Source organism: Alexandromys fortis, unplaced genomic scaffold, assembly GCF_014885135.2.
Source record: "Alexandromys fortis isolate MF-2015 unplaced genomic scaffold, M_Fortis_MF-2015_v1.1 scaffold_256, whole genome shotgun sequence".
In the NCBI taxonomy this organism is placed as follows: domain Eukaryota; kingdom Metazoa; phylum Chordata; class Mammalia; order Rodentia; family Cricetidae; genus Alexandromys; species Alexandromys fortis.
Window position 1 is genome coordinate 673,398 of NW_026068135.1, and position 27,910 is coordinate 701,307.

Sequence of the window (27,910 nt, forward strand, 5' to 3'; positions counted from 1 at the left end):
AATGATGAGCAGTCCAGGTTCCCTGCCCTGCAGGAAGTCCAAGGTCCTCCCACTTCTATCCAGGACCAGGAAGGTGAGCATCCCAACGGGCTAGGCTCCCACACAGCCAGTTCATGTATTAGGATCGAAACCTAGTGCCATTGTCCTTGGCTTCTCATCAGCCTCCATTGTCCGCCACGTTCAGGGAGTCCGGTTTCATCCCATGCTTATTCAGTCCCAGTCCAGCTGGCCTTGGTGAGCTCCCAATAGATCAGCTCCACTGTCACAGCGGGTGGGTGCACCCCTCGTGGTCCTGACTTCCTTGCTCATGTTCTCCCTCCTTCTGCTCCTCATTTGGATCTTAAGAGCTCAGTCCAGTGCTCCAGTGTGGGTCTCTGTCTCTATCTCGATCCATCACCAGATGAAGGTTCTATGGTGATATGTAAGATATTCATCAGTATGGCTATAGGATAGGGTCATTTCAGATTCCCTCCGCTCAGTTGCTCAAGGTACTCGCTGGGGACATCTCCCTGGACACCTGCGAGGTGGAACCCATTTTCTATGGAGAGATGCCTTGCTAGGCCTCGGTACGGTGGGAAGGCCTTGGTCCTGCCTCAAGGAGGTGAAGGCACAGATTTAGTTGATTTCCCAAGGGCAGCCTTACCCTCTTTGAGGAGCAGATGGAGGTGCAGAGAAGGTGTGGGTAGTGGAAGGAGGGGAGGGAGGGGGAACTGGGATTGGTATGTAAAACAAACAAAAAGGAAACAAACAAATAAATAAATAAATAAAATGAGGCATAATTAAGATGATGAACTACCAATGTAATTCAGACTCACCAACTATTATTTTCTGTTAAATTTATATATTGAACTCAGAACAAAACAATTACACGTATAGTGAAATTTAATTATAACTACTAACAATATAGACCTATAATAAACAAAATACCCCAAAAGTTTATTAAATAATGATTTTCTGCCATGTCCCTTACATGTGACAACAAGAAAAGGCAAATAAATTAACTTTTATACACTATGTTTAGACAATAGCTTACTCTGTCTTGAATTTTAGCTGATTCTAATTCTATGTAACTTGATCACAAAATCATAGTTAACTTCCCAAAGGAAATAGCTTGCCCTGTTTCTAACTCTTATGATTAACTGTCTTCACAAACAAGTGGGGAACTGTCATTTTGTCAAAAACCGTAGAAGCTCTTTTAACTATAATTCATAAAACAATGCGTCATCAAGATTGGCATTATAGTACATTAAATGCAGAATCAGCTCGGTGGTCCTCTTCTCATTGTCAAGAAAGAAACTGTGAAGATCAAGGAACCCTGGGAATTTCAAGATCGGGAACGTGATGCCAGCTGGTGCAGGGAGGAAACAAATCCAATCAGACTACCTGACGCTTCCCGCTGCTGCTGCCTGGAGCAGGGCAGTCTGCAAGCTTGTAAAAGGACCCAATTTATCCTTGTCTTCCTTGTGGTTTAAGCGCCAAGGGAAAAAGGTCCTTAGCTCTGTTGATAAGCAAGAAAAAAATGTACAAAACTGGTGGAAACTTTACAATGGGTCTAATATACTTTATTTTGGGGGTTGAGAAGGAATTTTGACAAGTGATTTTAACAGTTACAGTTTAGCAGATTGGAAATCTGGCCTTGTACAATGGCTAATGTATAAAAGGATAGAGACGTGATTTTCCTTGTGCACTTAACCCCTAGTTTCATAAAAGCTACGAGTCAACAGAGTGATTAAGAAAAACAGAATTTCAGATGTTTGAATGAGCTGCATGTCTTACTAAGCATTTTAATTCATTTTTCGCATCTTTGCTTTTACAGTTTCTCTGAAATCCATTTGTGTGAAAATCGTGCATTAACTACCTACACTGTACTGAGTGCTATGCTGACTGTTCAAAATTCAAAGTTAAATAAGATAGGCTTCCTGCTTTAGAGTCCTAATGTTTCTAGAACACGAAGGTGCTGAAAACGAGATCAGATACATATCAATCTGCTGCTTTACAAAGCGATGTGATGATAACAGAGAAAATACGTAGTGTGACTTTAAAAATGGCATAAAGTAGAAATGCCATTGAATCTAGGGTGGAAACCAGTATGATTTTGCCGTCTACAAAGAATTGTCAGAAAAGGTTGATGATGATTCAGATGTACAAGAGTGGGAATAATACATAAAAATTCAATTTAATCATGATCATTCCGCAAGCTACATTCTGCTTCTCTCTGATGTGATTTCTCTCTTGGAGATCTGCTCCACTGCCATGACCTCAACCATCACCACCATCTCAGGGATTATAAATTAACCTTATTGTCCCAGATTATAGCAAACAGTCTGCAACAGACTATTTGGTAGTAATTGCTAAAAGAAAAGTTTATTTTGGCTCACAGCTTTGGATACAGGAAAATCCTGGATTGAGGTTGAAGGTAAAGTCCCCCTGCTGCATCATAATAACATGAAAAGGGCTGCGGGAAGCAGGCTTGTACTCAAGACGCAGAATTTACAAGGGGCAACTTTTTTCTTGTAACAATCCACTCACATAGCAGCTAATCTAGTCCTGTGACAGCAAGAACTCTCTCCTCCCTAGAATTAAGGCGCTCACATAAGAGAGGCATTACTACCTCGTAAAGTTCTCATCTGCCAACACAGCAGCAAAAATCAAATTTCAATCTGACTATGAAGGGAGGCAAAGCACACTCCAATTACAGCACTTATTCTCTGCCTTATGTTTAAACAGTTCTACTAAGATGTCCTACCATTATTTCAGATCTAGCATAATACAAAAATTACCACCTGAATCCCCAAGACAGCTCTTGCCTACTCTATTTTTTGCTATGCCGTTTTTAAATTCATTCAAATGTAAAACTCTGGTGTTACCTTTGGCACTGTTTCCTTCTGTACAATGAAAAAAATGTCACCAAATTTCCACAAATCCTCTGAAATCAGTGAACTTTCCCTTTCCACCCTGCCAGTCAGTTAGTCTCCGAAAATTCATTGTCCAGTTTTGTAAACATGGAGTGAAAGTCCTAATCAGACATTAATAATTCCCCTTCGTTGTCAAGTTAATTGTCAAGATAATTTGTTTTCAAGTTGTCAAGATAACTTTCCTTCATTTTTCCTCCTGAAGTACCCTACAGTCCCTCCTATATGCCATATATATATATGTGTATATACCCTATATATGTGTATATACCATATATATATATGCCCTATATATACCCTATATGCCCCTCCTGATACCATTCTCTTTATTACCCAGCCTACACTATCTCTTTCCATAGGCTTCCTGGCTCATTCCCATCCTTTAAGTTGCTATAATTCACATTCAGAGTTTATATAATGCTCTTTTCTATTGTTTTAAATATGCATATTGCTGTAGAAATTTTTAGATTGGTATGAAATTAATAGTATTTAATCAAATTTTTTCCAAAACTTAGTTAGCAAATAACAATTTCAAATGGATCAATCATGATAGTGTCATTTTATTATTCACCAGGGCTCCTAGACTGCATGGTACACAATAGAGAACCAATTTTCTTTATTATTCTTATCTGTAAACTGAGCAAGTGAATGAGAAAGTAGTAATTTCCCAGGGGAGAGACAGCAGTCTCCCTCCAACCTGCAAGTCCTTCATCACTTCCCAGTTCAGACTTAGTCCCATTAGCAGTTCCACACCGAAAACACCAATTTCTGCTTCACTTAGGATAAGTTAGCCCATTTGGCTAGGATGCTTCAATCATAACTCTCTGGTTAACATAATAGGTTCTGAAATAGCTATAATGAGGTTCCAAAAACTTACTTATAGTAACAGAAATCTACTATTTTAAAGTACTGAATTTGAAAGTCTGAACTCAAAGTGTCTGTGGGACCATACTCAGTGAGACTCCTCAGTGAATATGTCCTTGCTCCTTCTTAGTTTCCGGAGGTGACTGTCAACTTTTGTGATCCTTGACTTTATTGTGCAGCCCTTCAACAAATGCCATATCATTGCATGCTATGCATTCGCCACTCGTGTTTTTGTGCCCAACTCTCTTCTCTGCACAATGGATTAAAGATGCATATGGTAGGGCTGGAGAGATGGCTCAGTGGTTAAGAGCATTGCCTGCTCTTCCAAAGGTCCTGAGTTCAATTCCCAGCAACCACATGGTGGCTCACAACCATCTGTAATGAGATCTGGTGCCCTCTTCTGGCCTGCAGGCATACATGCAGACAGAATATTGTATACATAATAAATAAATAAATATTTAAAAAAAAAGATGCATATGGTATTAGAACCTCATATCGGCTGAATAAATATGCAATGTCCCTGTTTCCAAATAAAACTATATTCTGAGGGGCCTCAACGCACCTTTTGGACATCAAAAAACTTCAACTAGTAACAGATTCCTTCTTGAAAGTTGAAGTCTATCTAAATTGAAAAGCCTCTTTGATGATAGTTGGGCTAGACACCAATTTATGTATAGCAGAATATCATTAAGAATACTTTCACTGACATTTTTTAGCAGTCATATTTGAATCTATCCTGGGTCTTTGGGCTATCCCACCTCTGAATCCTGGCCCTCAGGGGTGAACTACCTCTCATGGCATTAAGTCTTAAGTCCTTGATTGGTCACTCCCACAATTTCTGTGCCACCTTTGCCTTAGCACACCTTGTAGGTAGGACAAATTGCAGATCAAAGGTTTTAGGGATGGGTTGATGTCCCAATCCCTCCACTAGAAGTCTTGCCAGGTTACAAGAGATGGCTTGTTCAGGCTGAATATCCCCCTTTGCTAGGAACCTTAGCTAGGATCACCATCACAAATTCCTGGGATTTTCCATTGCCCTAGGTTTATAGTGCATCCCAGTGGTGCCCCTGATTCCAGCTGTCTCTCTCCCTCCATCTTCCCCCAACCTGATTCCTCCTGTTCCTATATTTACCCACCCATCCAGACCTCTCCCCCATCCAACAATGATGTCTATTCTATTTTCCCTTCATAGCAAGATTCATGCATTTCACACTCCCCTCAAGCCTTCCTTGTTACTTAGCTTCTCTAAGTCTGTGGATTGTAGCATAGTTAGCCTTTATTTTACAGCTAACATCCACTTATAAGTAAGTACATACCATGTTTGTCTTTTCGGGTCTGGGTTACCTCACTCAAGATAATCTTTTTTAGTTCCATCCATTTGCCAGCAAGTTTCCTGAAGTCTTTGTTTTTAACAGCTGGGTAAGGGCAGGGAACCCGGTCTGCTCTTGGGGCTGATGAGAGAGGGGGAGTTGATTGGGGGAGGGGGGGATATGGGAGGCGGTGGCGGGGAAGAGACAGAAATCTTTAATAAATAAATAAATAAATAAATAATAAAAAGGAAATGAAAAAAAAAAGCCTGGAACCTTCTTCTCTTCTGGCTAGCATTCATAGTGCCACAAGGCTCCTGGGAAAGAAAATCCATCAGCAGTATTCCAAGCTGTGGCTCCTGTATGCTACAGTACTGGCCTGCCAGGCAATATTGGCCCACTGTAGCATCAGTTTTGGGGGAAAACAAACCTTTTCCTTATTTTGTTCAAGACCAGCCCCATAAAATAGAATAAATGCTTGGTATTGTAAACCTGATCAGAAGTCTATGGCTGCAATTCATGGGTCATAAAGGGCCCTAATTCTGTTGTTTTGCTAAAAGGACATATAGTCAAATTACCTTTTAAGTATTTATGTTTCTACCCATAGACTAATGCTACTCTCCTTAGTCAGAGACGCTTCGTTTAGCAGCAGACAATGGTTAACAGAGACTCATCTCTTGTCTAGATGCTGAAAACCATTGAGTTCTTAGACTTAAATGGAGCATCTTTACCACCCCTTGAAGGTTCAGATACATTATGGAAGAGAGGGCAGAAGACTGTAAGAGCTGGAGAATGGAGAGACCTGCTATACAATGTTGTCCATTCGACATGTCACAGCTGTTAGAATCGTTAACACACAACAATTGTGACCACCTGGCAGGACCTTCACAGAAAAAAGTATGAAAATTAAAAGCGGGGACTAATTGAAAAGAAGAGATTCAAAAGGAGTGGAAGGACAGTAAGAGGGTGATTAAGTATTTTAACTGTAATACACTTATAACTGTATGAATTATCAAAGAAAGAGAAAGGGGAGCGGAATCTACAGGTTACTGTGTTAAACCATAGGAGATTTAAAAAATTTTTACTGTCAGGTCAAATTCCTGATAGTGTGTGTCTCATATATACAAAGCATGGGTATAATCCCTAGCATCACAAAAAAAGGTGCTAAAAAGTAAAAACTATTTTTATGAACTTCATCACATCTATATGTTGACAGAGGTTTCTGTCCTGCTCCATCCCACAGCCATTCAGTCCTGAAGAAACACATAGAGGCCTACATTAATTATATACTGGTTAGCCTATTAGCTCAGGCTTTCTTATTAACTAACTCTTCCATTAATTAATTAATAATTACACCATAATTCTTGTCTGTGTTAGCCACATGGCTACATTTTATCAGTGAGGCGTTCTCATCTTGCTTCCTTTGTATCTATCTGGGTGAGGACTGCAGACTGAGTCTTTCCTCTAACCAGAATTCTCCTGTTCTGGTCGCCTGGCCTATACTTTCTTCCTGGCTACTGGCTAGTCAGCATCTTATTAACCAAAACAAGTGACAAATCTTTACAGGGTACAAGACCATTGTCTCACAGTATCTATAGATGGGATACAACCAAAAGATTGGTTTTATTGTCAGTTCTGTCTGGAAAGTGAATTAAAAATACTTTCTTTCCTAAGATTAATTCAAAAACTATTTTTAAATATTTTCACTAACTAACAATCAGATAACTCATAGAGAAATATTGCATTACCAGCCAAATGATACTCGGAAGACATATCATTGCTTTTTATGTTTTTTTTTTAGAAAGTGAAAATGCTTAAAATAGCATCACTCCTAAATGCTTTAAATAGTAGACAAAATAATTACAACAATAAAGCTAAACATCCAATTACAGAAAATGAAAAGAAAATTATCAGGACATAGATGATTTCAGCAACACTAGCAACCTACTTGATCTGATTGGTTGTTTATAGGACTTTTTTTTTTTCAAATGCATGCCAGGACAGACCATCTTCTAGACCATAAAATAAAACTTAATGGATTTAAAGGAATTGAAACTATGCAAGCAAAATCCTCGGAGAACAAAAGAATTGAACTAGATGTAAAAGACATCTCGTCCATGCTTATTTCTTCAAAACAGTTCATTAAAATTATATATTTTCACAGCTACAGAAACCAGAAAGGACCAAACAAATTGGAGAAGCTGAAAAGTAAATGAACCGTCAGTTCATGGTGTACCAAAATTGGGAACAGTGATCCCAAGAAAAAGCACAAGAGGAATCTTATCTCATAGAAAGATTAAGATATGTTCTTTTACTTCCTTCTGAAGTCACAATGCAGCTAAAACAAAAAGATAAAGTCAAATTAAGCTCTCCCCTTTCATTTCCTAGAGTCAAGGTAACTGCCCCCCTAACAGTGAAACAACACAGGCATGTCTTTTCTGCAGAGGAAAAGACCCAGGTTATTTGAGTTTTGCAATTTCAGACAGAGTTAAAAGAGAGTTCCATGCAAATGAGAGGCTGCATTGGAAGAAAGTAGAAAGGCTGAGTGTTAAGTTTTCTAACCTTTCTCCACTGAATTCTCAAAATGTAGTAGCCAGACTGACACACTCCAGGGAGAAAATGTGAATAACACCTTTCCGCAAAATTTGACTCACTGAAACGAACTCTTTTTTAATTGATATGATAGAATCTGTTGAGTCTGTTTGCAAGCATGTCTGTCCAGAAGCTACTATTAACACGCCTTGAAATCAAGTTGTCAGTGAGATTTTTTTTCAGTAAAAACAAAATCTCAAATGAACACCCCCTTGCTAATACGGAGCTCATACGCTCACCTAGACATTCTAAAAGGAATTTGGAAGAAGTAGAGCACGTATACCAAAGGAAACTTAAATAAAAGTCTTATTTACCTAAACAGGAAACGAGAAGATTGTGCTTCCATGAAAGAACAGAGGTATATGATGTAAAGAAGGATTATACAATTTAAAGAGCTCTTGTAAATAAAGAAGAGATAATATACAGATTCACAATTTTTGCAGGAGAATTAAAAATATTGGTGTGGATATTTAAAAAAAATCAAAGTAAAAGGTGGAAAAGAAAATTATAGGGCTCTTCCAAGAATGCTGGCATTCTAAAACTCAGAAAGAAGAGAAAATAGAAAGAAAGAAACTATTTAAAACATTATCCAAAAATATTTTCTATATGGCTAGAAAGATGCTTCCTGATTTAGAGCAGTTACTGCTCGACCAGAAGACCCAGGTTCAATTCCCAGCACCCACAGGCAGGTCACAATCATGGGTAGCTCTAATCCCAGGATATCTGATGTTTTCTGAACTCTGAAGCCACAGGCATGCACAAGATACACAAAGATACTTGCAGGCTAATCACCAATACACATAAAATAAAAAAAAATTTAATTATTTTAAATAACTAAAGAACCTGTGTTTCTAGATAGAAATAACCTATTAATAGATAAAATAGATTTTCCCAATTCACATAAAAATAAAATAGAAACAATAAAGAGAAAATTCTTAAAGTTTTCAGACAGAAAGCGTGGATTTTATTTGAAATGAAAATGACTTCAGACTTCCTGGCAGTGTTACTGGAAATTAGAAGGCAATGAAGTGGGGCACTGTCTTTTCAATTCTGAAGAATGACCTTTAACCCACATTTAACTTTTGTCTTTACTTTTGAAAGCTTAATACATGTATATAATGAAATATTGTCAATAACTACCCCTTCCAAATTTTCTTCATCCCCTCCAACACGTCCCCTCTCGACTTCTGTCTTTTGTTGGTCTATAAACTAGGATCAATTAAAGTTGCCCATATGTTCCTGAGTGTGGGGCCATCTACTGGGGCATGGGAGTGCTATCAGTGGACTTGTTCTCTTTTTTTTAAAAAAAAAAAAAGTTACGTTTAATTTTCTTGACTCTGAACCCCAGTCTATGATCATTGCAGACAGTGAGGCCTTAAAAAAAAAACACTGGTTCCTACTGACCTGAGCTGTGGTGGTACACACCTTCAAACCCAGTACTTGGGAGCCAGAGGTAGGCAGATCTCATAATTTGAGGCCAGCCTGGTCTACAGAGTGAGATCAGAACACCCAAGGTTACACAGAGAAACCCTGTATTAATCAACAACAAAAATACTAGTAAATAAGGAGAAATGGGCCCTTCCTTGGGACGCACAGCAGGGAACATTAAATGAATACAATTGTCTGTTTATACATAAGGAGTTACTCTGGTTTGCTTTTTGCTGCTGGGATAAATACCATGACCAAAAGCAGCCTAGAGGAGGAAATGGTTTATTCCATTTTACCACTGCCAGGTCACCATCCATCACCAAGGGAAGTCTGGGCAGGAACCTGACAGATAGGTGAGGCAGCTGAAGAACTGTGGACTTGTTCTTAATAAGGAATAATTTCCCCACAACTCTCCACTGCCAACTGATACTGTAACCCTGGTCTAAACCTTGTCTCCATAGCCGGGGAAATTAAAGTGTATAAATAACATCTAAAACATCATGTTTGAGAAACTTTTTATATAAAAGTAATTAAGGGAGTCAGTCTAATAATGAGAGTACACCGAGAGAGAGAAAAGCATAGGATACAGCATGCTAAGCTCCAACAGGAAAGGGAGAAATATGGAGCTCCCCAGAGGAAGGTAGAGTGACTACCTATAACAAGTTAGACAACCGCCAAGCCAGGAAGACAAAAACTTGTCAAAGGAGTGAAGAAGTGATTTTCCAAGAAGAAACCGAGTATTCGACGTACGTGGTCTATACTGAGAAGATTTTGAAATTAAACTGGGGATAAGAACATAGGAAAATTAAGCAAATATAAAAACAAGATAATTATTAGCTCCAAAGAAAATTAGAGGGTTTTCTAGAAAGGAAAGCAGAGCAATCAGCTGTGAATAACCATTCCTTGGTTTACAACCTTGGCTGAATATTAGAATTTCCTAAGAAATTCTTTTTAAAAATCCAGATGCCCAAGGCAGACAAGGATCATCACATTGGAAACAGCATTGGTATTTTTAAGCATCCCAGGTGTTATAAATGGGCAGGCAGCATGACACTGGTTATTTGGAATACGCTGACTATTGAAGTAAGCACAACTGTAACAAATTAGAAGCTTAGAGAGTAGAAAAGTGTGTGGTGGGGCGGGCACTGAGACAGAAAACTAAGTCTTTTACTTCTGTGATAGGAAATCAGTTTGAAGCCCCCCAAGCTGAGCCTTCGAGATGCAGACTGATCAAAAGGTTTAGATTCATCTAAAACAATTGAGTTTGGTTGTCCAGGAAAACCAGAAAACAGAATACTCAATATTTCTTAAAACATCCTTTGTAGAAATGCTTGACTCTAAACTGTTTACATGTATGACTAACTTTTAAAAGGAAAATTAAAATACAAATAAAAACTAAAGTACCATAGAAATTAACCTATTTTTAAAACTAATTAAGAAAACTTTGGACTGAGCAACAGAACACAAATAGACATATGCCTATAGAGACATACATGCATACATACACATACATACACTCCACACATTCAGACCATTAAGTGACACATAAGTGATGGGTGACAGCAAATAAAATTGCAAAAAACATTAAGTAATACTTTATATTGTTTAATAAGTCAGATGATCTGAATGATCTCCTAATCCACACAATAAGTGAGTTACCCAAATTGAATAAAGATGAGATTTTAAAAGTCTGACAACCATAAAAGAAACTTAATAGTCCTATTCAAATCAAATAAAATGAAGGCAGCACCTATCCCAGCAATGGCATTTTCATATCTTTATCCTGGAAAAGTATTTGAACAAATATGAATGTTCAAAGACATTCATTCTATGCAACAAAGAACTTCCAACAAGGCATTTTCTACAACTTCAACAAGGCATTTTATCTTTTTTCTTTTTTTCACTTTACAGGTCTTTCGCATACATATCACGGTTTTCAGCTTGTGTTTTTATGGGATTTCTGTTTGTGCAAACATGTGTCTCTGCATCTATATGTGCTTCTTGTGCTTTTCCTTTGGCTCTTTTTCTTCTGATTTGTTTTGTCCTCGTATGTTTTTTGTTTGTTTGCTATATCTTATTCTATTTTATATTTTAGATATCTGTTTGTTTTCTAATGAGAAGGAGAAAGAGGGGTATGAATTTAAATGGAAGAGGAGGTAGGGATGATCTGGAAGGAGTTGGGGCAGGGGAAATGGTATTCAGAATATATTATCTGAAAAAAATCTATTTTTCTTTTTTATTTATTTTTCTACCATATATTGCATCGTGACCACAGTCTCTTCTCCCTCCACTCTTCCCAGTCCCCCTCACACACATTTCCTCTCTCCTCCTCCTTTCCCTTCAGAAAAAGGCAGGCCTCCCAGGGATATCAACCCAATATGGCCTAACAAGAAAGGACTAGGCACAAACCCTCTTATCAAGGCTGGACAAGGAGCAGGCAAAACAGTCAGAGACAGCCCCCACTGTCACTGTTAGGAGTCCCACAAGAACGCCAAGCTACACAGTCAAAACATATATGCAGAGGACTTAGCTCAAACCCATACAGGCTTCTTGATTGTACCCTCAGTCTCCATGAGCCTCTATGAGCTCTACTTAACTGATCCTATTTTAACAGACTTCTATGAGGCCTGCTTAACTGGGTCATGTTCTTCTGTTATCCTCAAGTCCTTTGGTTCCTACAATCCTTCCTCATCCTCTTCTACACGTCTCCCAAGGCTCCACCTAATGTTTGGCTATGGATCTCTGCATCTGCTCCCATCAGCTGCTAGGTGGAGCGCTTCTGAAGATGATTATGCTAGGTTCCAATATAGAAGAAAATCATTGGGAAATATTTTATTGACTATTTTTGTTGCTGCTGCTGTTGTTGTTGTTGACTGTTCTTTGCATTTTTGTCAGTTGTGTTTAGTTCTATCCTAGGTCTCTGGGCTATCCAGGCTGTGTCAGGCATGACCTCCCCTCTTGTGGCCCCGGTCTCAAGCTGGACCAGTCATTGGGTGGATACTCCCACAAATTCTGTGCTACCATTACCCCAGCACATCAGATAGGACAAATTGTGGTTTGAAGGCTTTGTGGATGGGTTGATGTTTCATTCCCTCCACTAGCAGTCTTGCCTGGTTACAGAATATGGCCAGTTCAGGGTATGTATCCCCCATTACTAGGAGTCTTCCATAGGGTCACCCACATTGATTCCTGGGTTTTCCATTGCACTAGGTTTCTACCTCATCCTGAAATGCCCCATAGTTCTAGCCATTTACTCTCTCCCTCTATCCTCTCACCTGATTCATTGTGTTTGTACCCCACTCACTCCCAGTCCACCCACAAAATCTATTCTATTTCTCCTTCCCAGGGAAATTCATGAGCACTTCTTGTTATTTAGCCTCCCTGGGTCTGTGGATTATAGCACAGTTATTCTTTACTTTACATAAGTAATGTCTACTTATAAATGAGCACATACAAAATATATTTTCAATAAAATAAAAATGGAAAAGTAAAGAGAAAAAGATGTTCAATTTAATATTATTCATTAGAGTAGAAATTACGAAACAATATAAATGTCTATCAATATGAGAATGATCGACTATATTATGTTGAAACTGTTTATTGAAATACAATACAGCAGGTTCTAAAGTAAAGTGGACGTCAGTGAAAAGATATTGTTACATTACAATTATTTGTTGCCTAATGAGAGCCTTTGGGGTCCAGCTCTAAGACTCTCTTCAAGTTTCAGAATGGAACCAACAACAAGAGAAAAGGACTTTTTCTGAGGGCGAACAAATTCTCTCATATGTACTTTTTTTGGAATCAGTCTCTTTATTGTTCTGTTTCTATTCTACTTCTAATTCCTCCTAGCTTCTTCTTTTAGCTTCTTCTCCAGCCTAAAAATTCTTCTTATGGAACCTTGAAATGATTAAATAAATAAATAAATAAATAAATAAATAAATAAATAAATGAGTTACCTCTCGTTGGTCAAATGCACATTCCTAGGGTAAGCAATTAGAAGCTGAACTGTTGCCATGGCAACACAAGAGTCCAAGGGTTACAGGAATAAGACGATGACCAGAGGGCATCGTACAGTGCCTAGTGAGACAAGCTTTTAGACGTAGATCTATTGTTAAAAGATTTGGCAAGCAAAGAATTGGCATGCTTTTCTTGAGGTGCTTTTTGTAGCAATCTGGTTGGACATCTGTGACTCTGACCCTGTACATAGCTGAAAAGTTTTAAACTTATGAACTATTTACAAAAAGGCTTTAGTCGAGTTTGAACTTGCTTTGGGTGAAAATAAGCTAATTGTGTGCAGTTAGTCTAAGCAAAAGAACAAAGCAGGCTTTTAAGGGTCTACAGTCCTTGTGAGACAAATAGATCTAGTTATGAAGCAGGTTCCAGCATATATTCTATACACCAAAATTAAATAATTAAATGAAAAGTCGTCTTCCCAACCACCCACAGATATATGTGCACATAAGATTAAGATGTAATCATAAGATTAGATATACACATTACATAAAAACTTATGATAATGGGAAAATATTATAGCTATTATTGCATAAGAGTAATTACAGATGAAAGCAACAGTGTTTTTGTATTAAAATTGTATGGTCTCAAATATTTAAGATATATTTTAATTAAATAAAAAACTCAAAAAACAGTCAAGAAAACAAATGACCCAGTTATAAAATAGGTTAAGTATCTGAACAGAGTTTCTTCAATAAAAGAAATAAAAATGACTAAGAAAGACCTCAAAATGCGTTCATCATCCTTAACAATTAGGGAAATGCAGACTAAAACAATATTGAAATTTCGTCTTACCCCAGTCAACGACGGTTAGATCAACAAAACAGGTGGCAAGGATGTGGAGAAAGAAGAACTCTCAAACACTGTCAAGTGGAAATGTAAATTGGTATAGAGAACCCTCAAAAAGCTAAAAATAGATCTACTGATCATGTGATCCAGCTATACCACTCCTTAGCATATGCCCAAATGAATTGACATCCTATTCCAAAGATTTTGCTCAGCCAAGTTCATTGCTTACCTACTCACAATAGCTAGGAAATGGAACCAACCTAAATGTTCTTCAACAGATTAATGGGTAATGAAAGTGTTCTCCATATAGAATACTATTCAGCAGCAAAGAGAAATGAAAACATGAAATGTGCAGGTAAATGAATGGAATATTGTGAGGTAACCCAGAACCAGAAAGACAAATACCACATGTGCATGTTCATCTCTTTTTCCTAACTCAAATCTTCAGATGTAAGTACATAACCTGCAATAACCACAGCAATCATAAAAGTATAAAGAGACCAAAGTTGGAGGGGGTTTATTGAGGGATAGACTAGTAGGATACAGGAAATATGAAGTAGACAACAGAATAGCCAGAAGGAGGCTCCACTGAGGAGAAAGCAGGGAAGTCAATACGGAAGGAGGGGAGTATGAGAGGCAAGTAACACCAAGGTTGTTTGATAAAGCCACAAGGAGTTATGTTTTATTTTTAATTTAAAATAATACTATATATATATACACATATACTCATATGTATTTCATTTTACCGAATGCTGAAAGAGAAAGAAATCATATACACACAAACAAAAAAACATAGTTGTGTTTAAATGCTTGTGCATACACACATACAAACATATAATATTTAATTATAATAATCAAAGAAAATGAGGCTGTCAATTTGAGAGGTAACGAGTGAAAGAACATGGAAGGCACTGGGTGGAGGCGATGGGATGTGTTGGAGGAAGGAAAGAGAAGGGGTAAGTAATGTAATTATATTTTAATTAAAAGTGTTTTAAGGGTAATTAAATTAAAAAGTCAAAAGCCAAAAAAAATCTAAGTTTTTCTGTGAAGCTGAGTTTACATGACTGACTCAACTCACTGAGACTTAAATACTACTAAATCTGGTACAATTGTAGACATGAAAAGGAGTGACAAACAGATCCTCTTCCATTCAAATTGTATCAGATGCATAACCAATACAAAGTACAAAGCTTCTCTTTGGAGTATTTAAAACTTAAGTTTAACTATCCCTGTCCACAAATGTTGACAATATAATGAGCCGTGCCCCTGACCTAAGGCTATTTCTGGATCCAAGGAAACATCTTGAAACTAAATAAGATGATTTCTTAAAAGGCCAAACAAATAGCTTATTGTCTGAAAATAGAGAATATGAAATTGTTTACAAACCATTTATCATCTATCTTGACATTAAACAACTCATCTGCTCTACATTTGTAAAATGTTGCAAATCAAAGCATGGGTTGTAGTATAAAATACTTTGACTTTGAGGCAATCTCAGAGAAAGACCAATTTGGTAAAACTGTATCCTGACCTTACTGTCCTAAAAAGTCCAGCTTATAAATTACATATATAATGTACATGGTTTTAGATATGTTGTTTTTCAAACATGGGAAAGGAATTAAATATGAAAGCTTAGAAACAAAATTTAGTGATGATGACATCTGTTTTTGCCCTCTTACCAATTTAGTGATATTTCCTTTCATTTTCCTAGTTCCTTTTAAACAGGAAGCTTTGATATTGATTTATTTTAATAAAACTCAGAGAGCAAAAAGATTCTACATGGAATACTGTCAGATACCTCTATACCTCTAACTTAAATATCCTTATTGTTCAACATAAATATTACTTGATCTTTCCATGATAACAAATTAGACAGCAAAAGTACTTAAAGCTGCACGCTAATGTTTTTGCATTCTGCAGACTCCAAGGAACCATGCAAAGTACTGCCGTAGTGGGTGGAGCTTACAGTGAGGGAATAGTAAGTTTCTTCCTAGATTCTCCCTTCTATCACTAAGATCACCTACCTTCTCCTTAAGAGTCACCCAGCCTTCAAGATAGATAGTGATCTTATCCTATGAATATTTGTGGTACTCTAGAGCAGCAACATGGTACAGGATCAAGGCATACTAGACCTCTGGCCTCCACTGACAGTACTGTATTTCAGTTGCTCCCATTTTCATGAGATCAGTTTCTTTCTGTGTCCTCTTAAGAGGAAAAAGATTTATATAAGCTAAAGAAAAACTAGAACCCCCCCCCAAAAAGAAAAAGAAACTAGAATATCTGTCAATATCTTTGATATAAGTTCCTACATTTAATAGACCTGTTTAGATCTCTATTCCATTTGCTTTAGACAGTTTCAAAACTCTACTTTAGACAGTTTCATAGCTTCTCCAAATCTCAGTTTGCTTATCTTTAACATTCAGAAAAATAAATTCTACAACATAAAGAATATAGTACAGAGTAGATGTTGAAGAAATGGCAATTTCTATCACTCATATTTTGTTGGAAATCTAGGGACTGGAGAGATGGTCCAGGATTTAAAAAACTGGGTCTTTTGCAGAAGACCCAGGTTAGATTCTCAGCACCGAGAATGGCTACTCAAAAGTGTCTGGGTCTCTACTTCCAGGCAATATGATGCCCTCTTCTGGACTCTGCAGACACTGCATGTATGTTGTGCACAGACATAGTCCAGACACCCAGACACATAAAATAATCATTTTAAACAACTGGAAGTACACCTAGCTTTTACAATTCTATTTGTTACACTGAGCTCCCACTCCTGTAGATTTAAGTAGCAGCTTCTGCCCATAACTGACTTTGACCAGTATTGACCTCCAAGGTATACTTGCTGCTGGTTTGACAGTGGATTGGTACATTTTTCCATCCAGATGTACCCTCAAGATATTATTCTGGGTCCACAGCTACATGAAGCAGTAGAAGAAAGATAAGGAAGAGTATTGGGGTAAAGAGAACAGTGTAGGAGGAGGGAAATGAGGGGAAAGGAAGTGGTAGAACAGATGAGATTCTAGTCAGTAACTTCATTGGAATTACCAGGTAAATTATATCTTGTTTACTCTTATTTACAAATGTTATAATATGAGCTTTGTATGGACATCATAAACTCTCACAACATTTCAAAGTCACATTGCTTTCAGTTATCATATAGGAAAACTGAGCCTTTATGTGATTAAATTGTATTCCAAGTATCAAGGGCTATTGAGTACCAGACTTAAATGCTCACCTCCGGATTCAGAGGAAAGGCTATGGCCAGCATAGCAAAGTGTCTGAAGGTGGTCAAGTCTCTCACTTCATGCTTCTTCACGTCAGTTCCTTTATTGTTCCGCCGTGCTGCAAAGTTTCCAGTATATGTTTGTGTGTGTGTGTGTTTGTACACACGTGCACATGCGTGCGTGAGAGCACACATACACACAATCAGCAATTCTCTGGTAAAAGCAAGGTTACAAGGTACAAAATTCTCAGGGTCCTAAAACAGATAAGAGCTGCTCAAAGCGACACTGTCAGCTTCTTTATGGCCCAGGGAGGTGAGGCTAGAAAGACACCCGGGCAGCACTAAGAGGCAGAAAACCTGATTTAGGAGGCTTTAAATTCTATTAAGGGAGAAGGTGAGTTTGTGCCTGACATATTCCTAGGTTAAAATCCTGTATTGGAAAACTGAGGTGAGGGTAGGTGTAGGGGATTAATAGCTTTTCTTAGGATTAGAGCTAGGAGTCAACTGAGGTTAACACTTTCCCAAGTCTGCTGTGGGAGAATTTAGGACACCCAGTCTCCTTATTAGGAAGGACTATGAATCAAAAAAGCTTGGACGTGCATACTCCTATCTTTGAAGGTCCCAAATGTGATCTATTTGAAAGATTCCTCTCCTGACTCAATTCCTGCCAAGTAAAAGATAATTTCAGGACACAAGCTTCTAAATTTTATCTCAGGGAATGGAGTGGGTATTTGACTGTGTGGTTAAATTTTCCCACCAGGGGTCCCACAAAATAGGAGGGAAGTCACCTAATATGCAAAAGAACAAAGACAAGTTTTTACGTGTCCACAGTCCTTGTGGGACAAATAGATCCAGTTATGAAGCCTGTCCCAGTACATATTGTAGATATCAAAACTCCTTAGATAAATGAAAAATCATCTTCCTGACCATCCACAGATATATGTACCCCTAAGATTGAGATGCAATCATGAGATTACATATACACACCACATGAGATTACATACTACAGTGCAAGTATTGGGAAGACACCAAGCTGCTTTACCAAAAGTGAGCAATAGTTTCCAGAGTCAGAGGTCCTGCAGGCCTTGTCTGAACAGAATTAAACTTCATCAGATAGCCATTCCTCTCCTGGATTGACATCTGAACACCTGCTGCAACTCTCATGGCCCCTGACACCAAAGTTTCTATTAACAGCTAGCAGCAGAAATAATATATAAATTCATTTGTCACCTTCAAAGCTCATGTTTCTTCTGAAAGAATGGGTTTCTTTTTTTCTGGAGCACATTTCCCCTCGCCAGTATACATAAATCAGTGGACTGTTTCCAAATGTTTTTAAATATTTAAATTGTAGGAGTAATTTACTTTAATTGATCAATGAAAATTACTCCCAGAATGTGAATGTAAATGTCACTTACCTGAAGCATAGTAATAACTAGCAATTATTCAGAGGCCATTATGTGTTTGGCACCATTCTATTTATGTATATGAACTCATTTAATTCTATGCATCATAGAATTATCTAGATTATCTAGATAATATTAGCACTCCTGTTTTATAGCTGAAGAAACCAAGCGCAGAAAGGCTAAATAAATTACTCGAGACCACACTGGTATAGATGTGATCAGAATCCATGCAATCTAGCTACAGGGCCCAAGCTATGTTTTATTGCCTCTCAACAATCAGAATAATTGTGCCAAACTCTCCACTTAACTTTGCATGTAGAAAAAAAGTAGAGATCTAATCAATCCCTTTGATATCTGAAGCTACCAAAAACCATTTATGGAAAGCTAAGAAGTGGCAAGATGGCTGCAGTCAGGCTCCCTGATTACTCATCATGTTGGATCTTTTCTTCCACAAAGATTGGAGATAGAAAATCCTGCATGTTACTGTAGATGTCACACTTATCTAAAGAGGACGTATTTGGGGATAAAGTGGAACCACTTGCAAGAAAATAATTTCTCCTACAATAAAGCTAATATTACTGCTCTTCCATCTGGGCAGAAGTTTTAAATTTTGCCAGGAATGGAGTACATTGAAGTCAAAGTTTATCACCTAACTTTACAATAAAGTAGTCTGCCTACCACTTTGAAAATTTATATATACTCAAACCCCATACATTATAACTTTCTGTTGGGAACAACAATAATCAATGAAGTATTTAAATTCCGAAACTCTGGTTTATTTGGTGTTTTTCTTGTGTGAGTCAGTGTCTGGCACAGGCGAAGTCAAATGAAGAAAGTGAGTGAGCTTATAAATCACAGTAATCTGCTTGATAATCGCTACTCATTTACTGAAGGGACAATGCGCTCACAACACGAGACTTTCTTGCAAAAGATGCCAAGCTACAATGAACAACATAGAGATCTCATTTGCTCTGAATTAGTAAATGCTCTGATTGCAATAAATTCTTGATACCTAAGGACATTATTATTCTGATTATTTTTATCTGTATTCTTTGCCTGCAGAGAATAGAGAAGGAAATTATTTCTTTCCCAAATGCCAACTGACTGTATTCTTTTTACCATATTTTTCATATATCTACAGTGGAAGATATTTTAACCAAAACAATGTCAAAACACATTCATTTCTTAAAGAAACTGACAATATTCCCACAAATCTCTTAAACCGAACGTATACCCATCACAATAATTACATAATAAACAATGTTTGAATTGTCCTTAGCTAATAAAACTATCTCCTAAAGGAATTCTAAATGATAAAAATACTGCATTTGGTCTAATTTTGAATTATTTATATTATATTAGGTTCCAAATGTATATTGTTGATATTCAAAAATATTACCTGCATACATGAACTTTCATAAACATAAATGTGATTACCCTAAAGATATGATTGCATGGGCAGAATAGAAAATATAAAACTCATTTTATCACTTCATTTCCCATAACAAAATAAATATTATTTCACTATTTCTGGCAGGCATTAAGCCTTAATAAATGCAAAGTGGAAAAATTACCAAAGGGCTCAAGCTTGAGGCACAGAAAAATGAATCTAAGACAGATTTCAGAATCAAAACATTCATTAAGTTAAATTCAGAGAAAACTTTGCCATGTTATAGAGATTTATCGCAAACAAAGGCCCAAAGGTGAAGTTCTCAAATTAAAATAATGCAAGTAGCTCTTGGCCTTAGCGCCATTTTTCTTGAAATCCTGCAGCATGAGCGGTGAAGTGGAGGAAAAAGCAAATGCGCAGGCTGAAGTGCAAGAGAAGAAAAGATGAGACAGAGTTCCAAATAAATAGGTTTGTGCACCCAACAAGGCTGGAGGCTGAAGGAGCAGAACTAAGGGATGCCGAAGGCCTGGACACTGGTACAAGTTGTTAGACTGTATAGTACTGTTGGTAATAAGTCTCAATGGATCTGGGACATCACCATCACCTCACCAAGACCACATGAGAGACTGCCTGCCTTCGGTATAACAAAACAGTGCCACTAGTCCTTTGCCCGAGACCTGTGGCATTCCGGACTAGTTCTAGTCTCACTTGTGGTCAAGTGTAACTTGTATACAGTAAATCATCTTGCTATCTCAGCTGGAAAGAAAAGAATACTTTCAGTAGAGCTCAAGATTTAAGAGTTTAATCTTTATAAAGATTTGGGCAGGGTAGAGTTCTCATCCTGAGAGTTCTCTCCTTTATTCATTTATTTGTTTGTTTGTTTATTTATTTTGGTTTCTTTTCCAGACAGGGTTTCTCTGTAGCTTTGGTGCCCGTCCTGGAACTAGCTCTTGTAGACCAGGCTGGTCTCGAACTCACAGAGATCCGCCTGCCTCTGCCTCCCGAGTGCTGGGATTAAAGGCGTGAGCCACCACTGCCCGGCAGAGTTCTCTCCTTTTAAATAAGGCTGAGAAGACTTTAAGGCTAAAATAAGGTATAGGTCGTCCTAACTGTGTAAATCGTTAGAGCCAAGGTCCTCAATGACAATGAGGACACTAAGAGAGACTTACATAGATCTAATCTACATGGGAAGTAGAAAAAGACAAGATCTCCTGAGTAAATTGAGAGGAGAGCCTGGGGACCTTGGAGGAGGATTGAAGGGGAGGGGAGAGGCAGGGAGGGGAGCAGAGAAAAATGTAGAGCTCAATAAAAATCAATTAAAAATGAAAAAAAAAACAGAATAAGGACTTGGTTAAAGCAAAGATTACTCAAAACGTCACTTTGGGAATTGTTCCAAAACTCAGTTCCGCCTGATTGAAGTCTCGAAAAATATAGATGATGATCACCTGCACCCAGGGATGGAGGGGCCTCTCATCTAGTGCACTATAGCACAGGTGGTAGACACTGGGGATAACTAAAGTCATTGTACAAAGGGTAATATAATTTTCATCCTGATAAAAGTCCATTCAAAATCAAAAGGGCACAAGGGCCAGTGTGGATAGACAGAAAATCCAAGTACATCAACACTTGTGCCACACAGATAAGATCACATCTCTGGGCTTATGAGATGGCTGAGAGGGAGGATAGGAAAGGTAGCTGCTTTCAAGCCTGAAGACATGAGTTCTATCCTCCGGATCCATGTGGTAAAAGGAAAGAACTGTCTCCTACAAGTTGTTCTCTGAACTTCACACAAGCATGTGACATGCATGCACACACGTGTGTGTGTATGTGTTTGTGTGTGTGCGTGTGTAGTGAGTAGGTGGTAAAGCAAGAGAGGGAGGGAGAGAAGGAGGAAGAGAGGGAGAGGGAGGGAGAGGGAGAGAGAAAGAGAGAGAATAAATATAATAATTTTAAAAAATCATATCTCAAATACTGGGAAGTCTACTATGAAAACCCCTTCTTCTAGCACCTGTGACATTAAAAAGCGTTCTTTGCAGAGCACTGAAAGGCAGCAGATCATTAAAAGCATTTTTGTTACCACACCCTAGCAACTGCAATTAAAATGCATCTGCCAAGCAGATAAAGAAAATACTTTTTCATGTTTTTTTTGTGAGATGTGCGCTCACATCATAGTAAAAGTAATTGGAACATTGAGCAATTTCAGTTCCAAATAAAAAGTTACTCTTTTTTCTGCTTTCTCGCATAAAGCATTAATGAAATGAATTTAATCTAGTTTTGACAAAGAACTGTCTCAATTCTGAATATCAAGAGTCAGACTTCTACTTCTTTTAGGGTCTGTCATCTTCCTTTAACATAGAAAGCAAATGGTCACCTCTTTCCATTGTCATTTTCCTATTTCTATCAGTCTTGGATATAGCTTCTAAGATAGGGTTCTCAGTTACCATAGTTAAGGAATAATCCAAGTGAATTAAATTAGCATATTTAAATGCATTATTATTGGACTAAAGTTAAACATTTGTTTTGACATTATGCTCTCTATTTTTCTTACTTGTTTCCTTGCTTAAAGATTTTAAAATTTTGCCAGGCGGTGGTGATGCACACTTTTAATCCCAGCACTCGGGAGGCAGAGGCAGGCAGACACAAGCTAGTTCCAGGACAGGCTCCAAAGCTACAGAGAAACCCTGTTTCGGGGGGGGGGGGGGAGATTTTAAAATTTCTCATCACCAGCACCATTTTCATTCAAGTATTTTCTTTAAAAATGGGAATTTATAAGCAAAACAAGACAAAAACATAATTGAAAAAGACAAAGCCTAATAATAAGACCAAGCAAAATATAAATTACATTTGATGCATAAATTCAAATGTACAAAATACAAAGTATTCAACCAGAAAACTATCTGAGAAAACAAATTTAAATGTGGTGATATGTCAGATAATATCATATGGCTTGATACATTACAGTAATTGACATTCCAGAAGAAAAGCCATAGAGGGATTAATAAAAAAATATTCAATTTTTTCTGGGACTGACCTAAGCACTCTGTATGTTACAGTTATGTAGGTTGGTTCCTCTTGTGGGACTCCTAACTGTGGGTGCAGGGCCTGTCTCTGACTTTGTTACCTGCTTTTGGGACCCTATTCCTCATACTGGGTTGCTTTTCCCAACCATAATATATGGGGAGGTGCTTAGTCTTACTGCAACTTGATATGCCATGTTTTGCTGATATTCATGGGACAACTGCCCTTACCTGACCAGAAACAGGGGGAATGGACTGGGGGAGGTAGGAACAAGGGCAGATGTGGGAAACTGCACCCAAGATGTAAAATAGATTTTTTTTAAAAAAAATCTATTCAAGTCTTTAGGCAATAGAAGTATGTCTTTAAAGCATTGGAAGAAAAAAATGTCCATCTAAAATTATACCCTTAATAAAAATATTTTCTTAAAAAACAATCAAGATGGAAGAGCTCTAGTTTCAACTCCAACATGTAAAGAGCTTGAAAGTCATCATCCCCATCCTTCCAACAAGATGGCGTTGGACGAATTAAAAACCAAGAAAAAAGCAGTTCCATCAGGGAGTTGAGGTCACAAGGGGAAGCCGTCACTTTGAAATATGGAGAAAGGGATAATATATCTGGAATTATGTAGCTAAAAGTACTTACCTGGAAGAGATGTTGAACCCCGAAACTACTAGTTTTGACAATGGTCGTTTTGACAGATTGAGGGGTACTGTTATGACTCAGGCAGAAGAACAGAGGGACAGACAAGGTCAGCATGAAAATCATGTCTACCGTACTCCCAATAGTGAAAGTCTACTCTCCATATGTAAAAATCTTTCCAGAACTTTAACACACCAGCCCCTTTTAGTATCATGTCTCACCTAAGGGATAATTTTTTCTACAAAAGCCTTATTTTCATTAAGTCCAACACCGTGGGGAGGCACCGGCACCAATGTATTCAAAAAGTTGTCTAGTGCATGGAGACAAAGGCTCAGGCCAAGGTCCTAGGGCAAGGAGCTAAAGAGGATCCCTTCAAAGGCAGAAAATGAACACAAGGAAATACTTTTAGGTCATAGAAATGTTCTATATCCTTACTTTGGTGGTGAATATATAAGAGCATAGATGTTTACCACAGCACAGAAAAAAAACTAACAATTAAAATTGATGTATTTGGACAGCATTTAAGCAAGGGTTGGAAATTGAATACTAAACATTTTAAATTTAAAATTGTTTATCTTATTAAGCAATGATATTCCATATTATTCTTCACTTTAAAAACTACTCTTCACTAATGCTTATCTTCCTCAACCGAATGATTTCTAGACTTAAAGCAACCAACCTAGTAATCTCACACCCTTCTTCCCTAGAAGCAAGGAATTGCATTAATCTTTGTTACTCCTTGCATTTTCAAACCCTCAAATTATTTTGATTGCTTTCTTTGTATTAGAATGTGTGGAGCCCACAGGGTGCTTTGAAAATTTCCATCTATTGTTTTTCATACCACGGGTAGATATCTTATTTTAAATTATTTATTTAAATGAACACACTATAATTTTTTAAATCATCTTAAATTATATGTAAAAGTACCAATAGGCAGCTAAGACATTGTTCTCTGTCGTAACTAAAAACATGCATTGTTTTACATTAAGTTAAAAAATTCACAATTTTTGTGGAATAACCTCCTTTCATCTTCCACCAAGGAAACCTGGTAAACAATCTCTTTTAGTTGGTGGATTTGGGTTTTTGAGATGCCTAGGATCAAACCTAAGGCCTCTTATACTCTAGGCAACTAAGTGCTCAGTGCAACACTGAGCTACACACCCCCAGCTCCTGCTAAACAGTCTCGTACTTCCTAGCTCTGGATTCTTTCCCAGTATTGGATTCTTTTTCTCACCACAAAATAAAAAATAAGAAAAAGCAATCTTTGCTCACAAAGACCTTATCTTCCCTTTTGAAATCAAACCTTTCCCTAATCTCTTTCTTCCCTGTTTATTAGAAGGTCTCTGAAAGGTCCCTTAACTGAAGAGACTATCTCTTTACTTGCCAGTACTTTTAGCACCGCTCTGTAATATACTTTCTCATAAAAATGGTAATGAGTTAACGGTAATGAGCTCATAAATAATGACGATGAATGAGCTAATGGTCTTCCTTCTGTCCAATGACTCTGTCATTTATGTTGAGCCAAAAGCAGTAAGTATCTAGTGCTTGATTAGTAAATGGCACTTCTTAATGAAGGTAATGATAAAAATCAAATGTCTATTCCATATCTTAAAGTCAACCACATGTTGTATGCTCTTAAGCCAATCACCAGTTACCATGAGCTAAATAGATACTAATTTATATAATGCTTAACTGTTAATACTACTTAACGGTATACAGTGTCTTTATAGAGCACAATGTACATCCAGAGCCTGTGAAAAGAAGTTAAAGTAACCCTTTATTCAATCTGCCAAGGGACTATAGAACCTTATAATTATCTGGCTTTAGATAGAAGAGATTCATTGCAATTGGGTACACACAAGGGCACAGGTTTATGCCTCTGATGACAGACGGCAAGGAAGAATCTCGAGAGTGCAAGCTTTCCACCAGACCTTTTTAATTTATTTTCCCCAAATGGATCATATTTTAATGCTGGCTCTCTGACCCAGTATCTTAGCTTTTTTATGAACTTATGATTAACTAGTAGCATAGTTGTAGCAGAGAAATTTTCTTCCATTTAAAACTAAATTTTGCTCATAAAAGTTATAACCCCTAAACACTAGGTGAAAGAGACCAAATGAGAAATGAAAGTATTTTAAAAGGACAAATGAGAACAGAAAAATGTAGTCTAGCACTATAATTACTGGGGCATCTAGAATTTCATGCACCCAATTTAGTCAGTTACAGTCCTGGACAGTTCAAACGGAAAAGCAAGGTTCAAGAATTAGCCATAGCAACTACTGCCAAATACCTCTATCCCAAGCCTATCTTCCAAACCATGTGGTAGCCTTGGGTATGGGGATAACATAGACAACACAAGAATTACTTTTACATTTCCTAAGATGAAGCAATGTAACTCAGGTGCCTAAATTATGTCAGTCAAATCTAAACTTCCAAATACATAGGAAGAATGTGAGCTTGGCTTATGGCTCATCATGAGAAAGGAGCTGGAGTAAGTTGTCAAACATATGGTGGGCTTCTGGCCAGAGAGTTTCAGTTATTTTGAACACTTTTTCTATGAATAATTCTTTCTAGTTACTATGAAAAGAATTTTGAAATGTAACTGATACATGTCACAAATATAGCATGACTAAAACGTTTTCCATGTGGGAAACTCATTACTGCATGATTTTTAAGGCAAAACCACATTACTGTCAAAACTGAACAAAGGGTCTGTGACGTGCCTCAGTGTGCTTGCTGTCAAAGCTGATGACCTGAGTTTGATCGCTAGAGCCCACAGACCACAAGAAACAACTCCTGCAAGTTGTCCTCTGACCACCACAGGTATACACACACACATACACATGTACAGATGCATGCACGTGCACAGAATAATTAAATAAATGTATGTGTGTATGTCAAAAAGTGAATAACAATCCCAAATAAACGCCTCTTTCACCAACTCTTCTGTCATTCTGGTCTGTTTTCTAGTGACAGTCATATACATGTCAAAGCCTCACTCAATGGTGCTTTCTCCCTTCAATTCCAGTACAGCCATTTCTCAACCTATTTTCAAAAAGAAAGTCCTCAGAGACCCACACTGGAGCACTGGACTGAGCTCCCAAAGCCCAGATGAGAGCAGAAGGAGGGAGAACATGAGCAAGGAAGTTAGGACTGATCTAATGGGAGCTCACCAAGGCCAGCTGGACTGGGTCTGAACGAGCATGTGATCAAACCGGACTCTCTGAATGTGGTTGGCACTGAGGGCTGACTGAGAAGCCAATGATAATGACACTGGGTTTTGATTCTACTGCGTGTACTGGCTTTTCGGAGCCTAGCCAGTTTGGATTCTCACCTTCCTAGACCTGGATGGAGAGGGGAGGACCTTAGAGTGTCCACAGGGCAGGGAACCCTGACTGCTCTTAGGACTGGAAAGGGAGGGGGAGTGAGGGAGTGGGAGGGAAATGGGAGGAGGAGAGGAGGTGGGAATTTTTAATAAATAAAAAAAGAGAAATAAAATCAAGTCCTTTGATATAATTCTATTTTTATTTCAAAAATTTTTAAAAAATAAGCTCTTTTCATGTGTTAGTAAATATTTTGAAATTAAATTTCCTCTAATAATAAAAGAATAGTATTATATTAAAAATCTAAAAAAAAAAAAAAAAAAAAAAGCTCTACTCCTAGAATTCCTAAGAATACTTTTCAAGTTTTGGTGTTCATTTTATAAAAACTAGCTAATTTTCTGTCAAGCTTTGCAGGAAAGCTGGACATGTTGGGTGTTCAATATAAGTGAATTATCTCAAATGCTCTTACAATGCCCATCTTTGCCATGATCTCCACCTTCTCAGAGTTAAAACACTTACCCTTAACAATATCTACTATAATTTTATCATTTTCAGCAAACTCAAATACATAATATATATTAAATATTTCTATTTACTAAGGGTAGTAAAATAAGCAAAACATGGTTTCTGTCCTGAAAAAGGTCACCATCTCAAATGAAAAGTAGGTAGCAGCAACAATTTATGATATTGCAAAATGATAGGATGTCGCTGTCATCATTACTGCCATGAGGCATTCAGTCCTTACTGCATACCAGGCAGTGGGCTAAGAACATTAACAATACAGCTTTAAGTCATGTGTTCACTCTAACCTTAAGACACAGGTTAACATTTTACAAAGAAAGGAATGAAAGCACAGAAACAAGTGATACATTGAAAGAACCAATTGATACCTCCATTAGAGTCTGACTTTAAACTCTAACAGTCATGATTCCAAAAGTCCAAGTTCAAAACTACCAGACAATAATGTGTCTCATAACTCACACTTAATTCTCTTAGTGGCTTAGG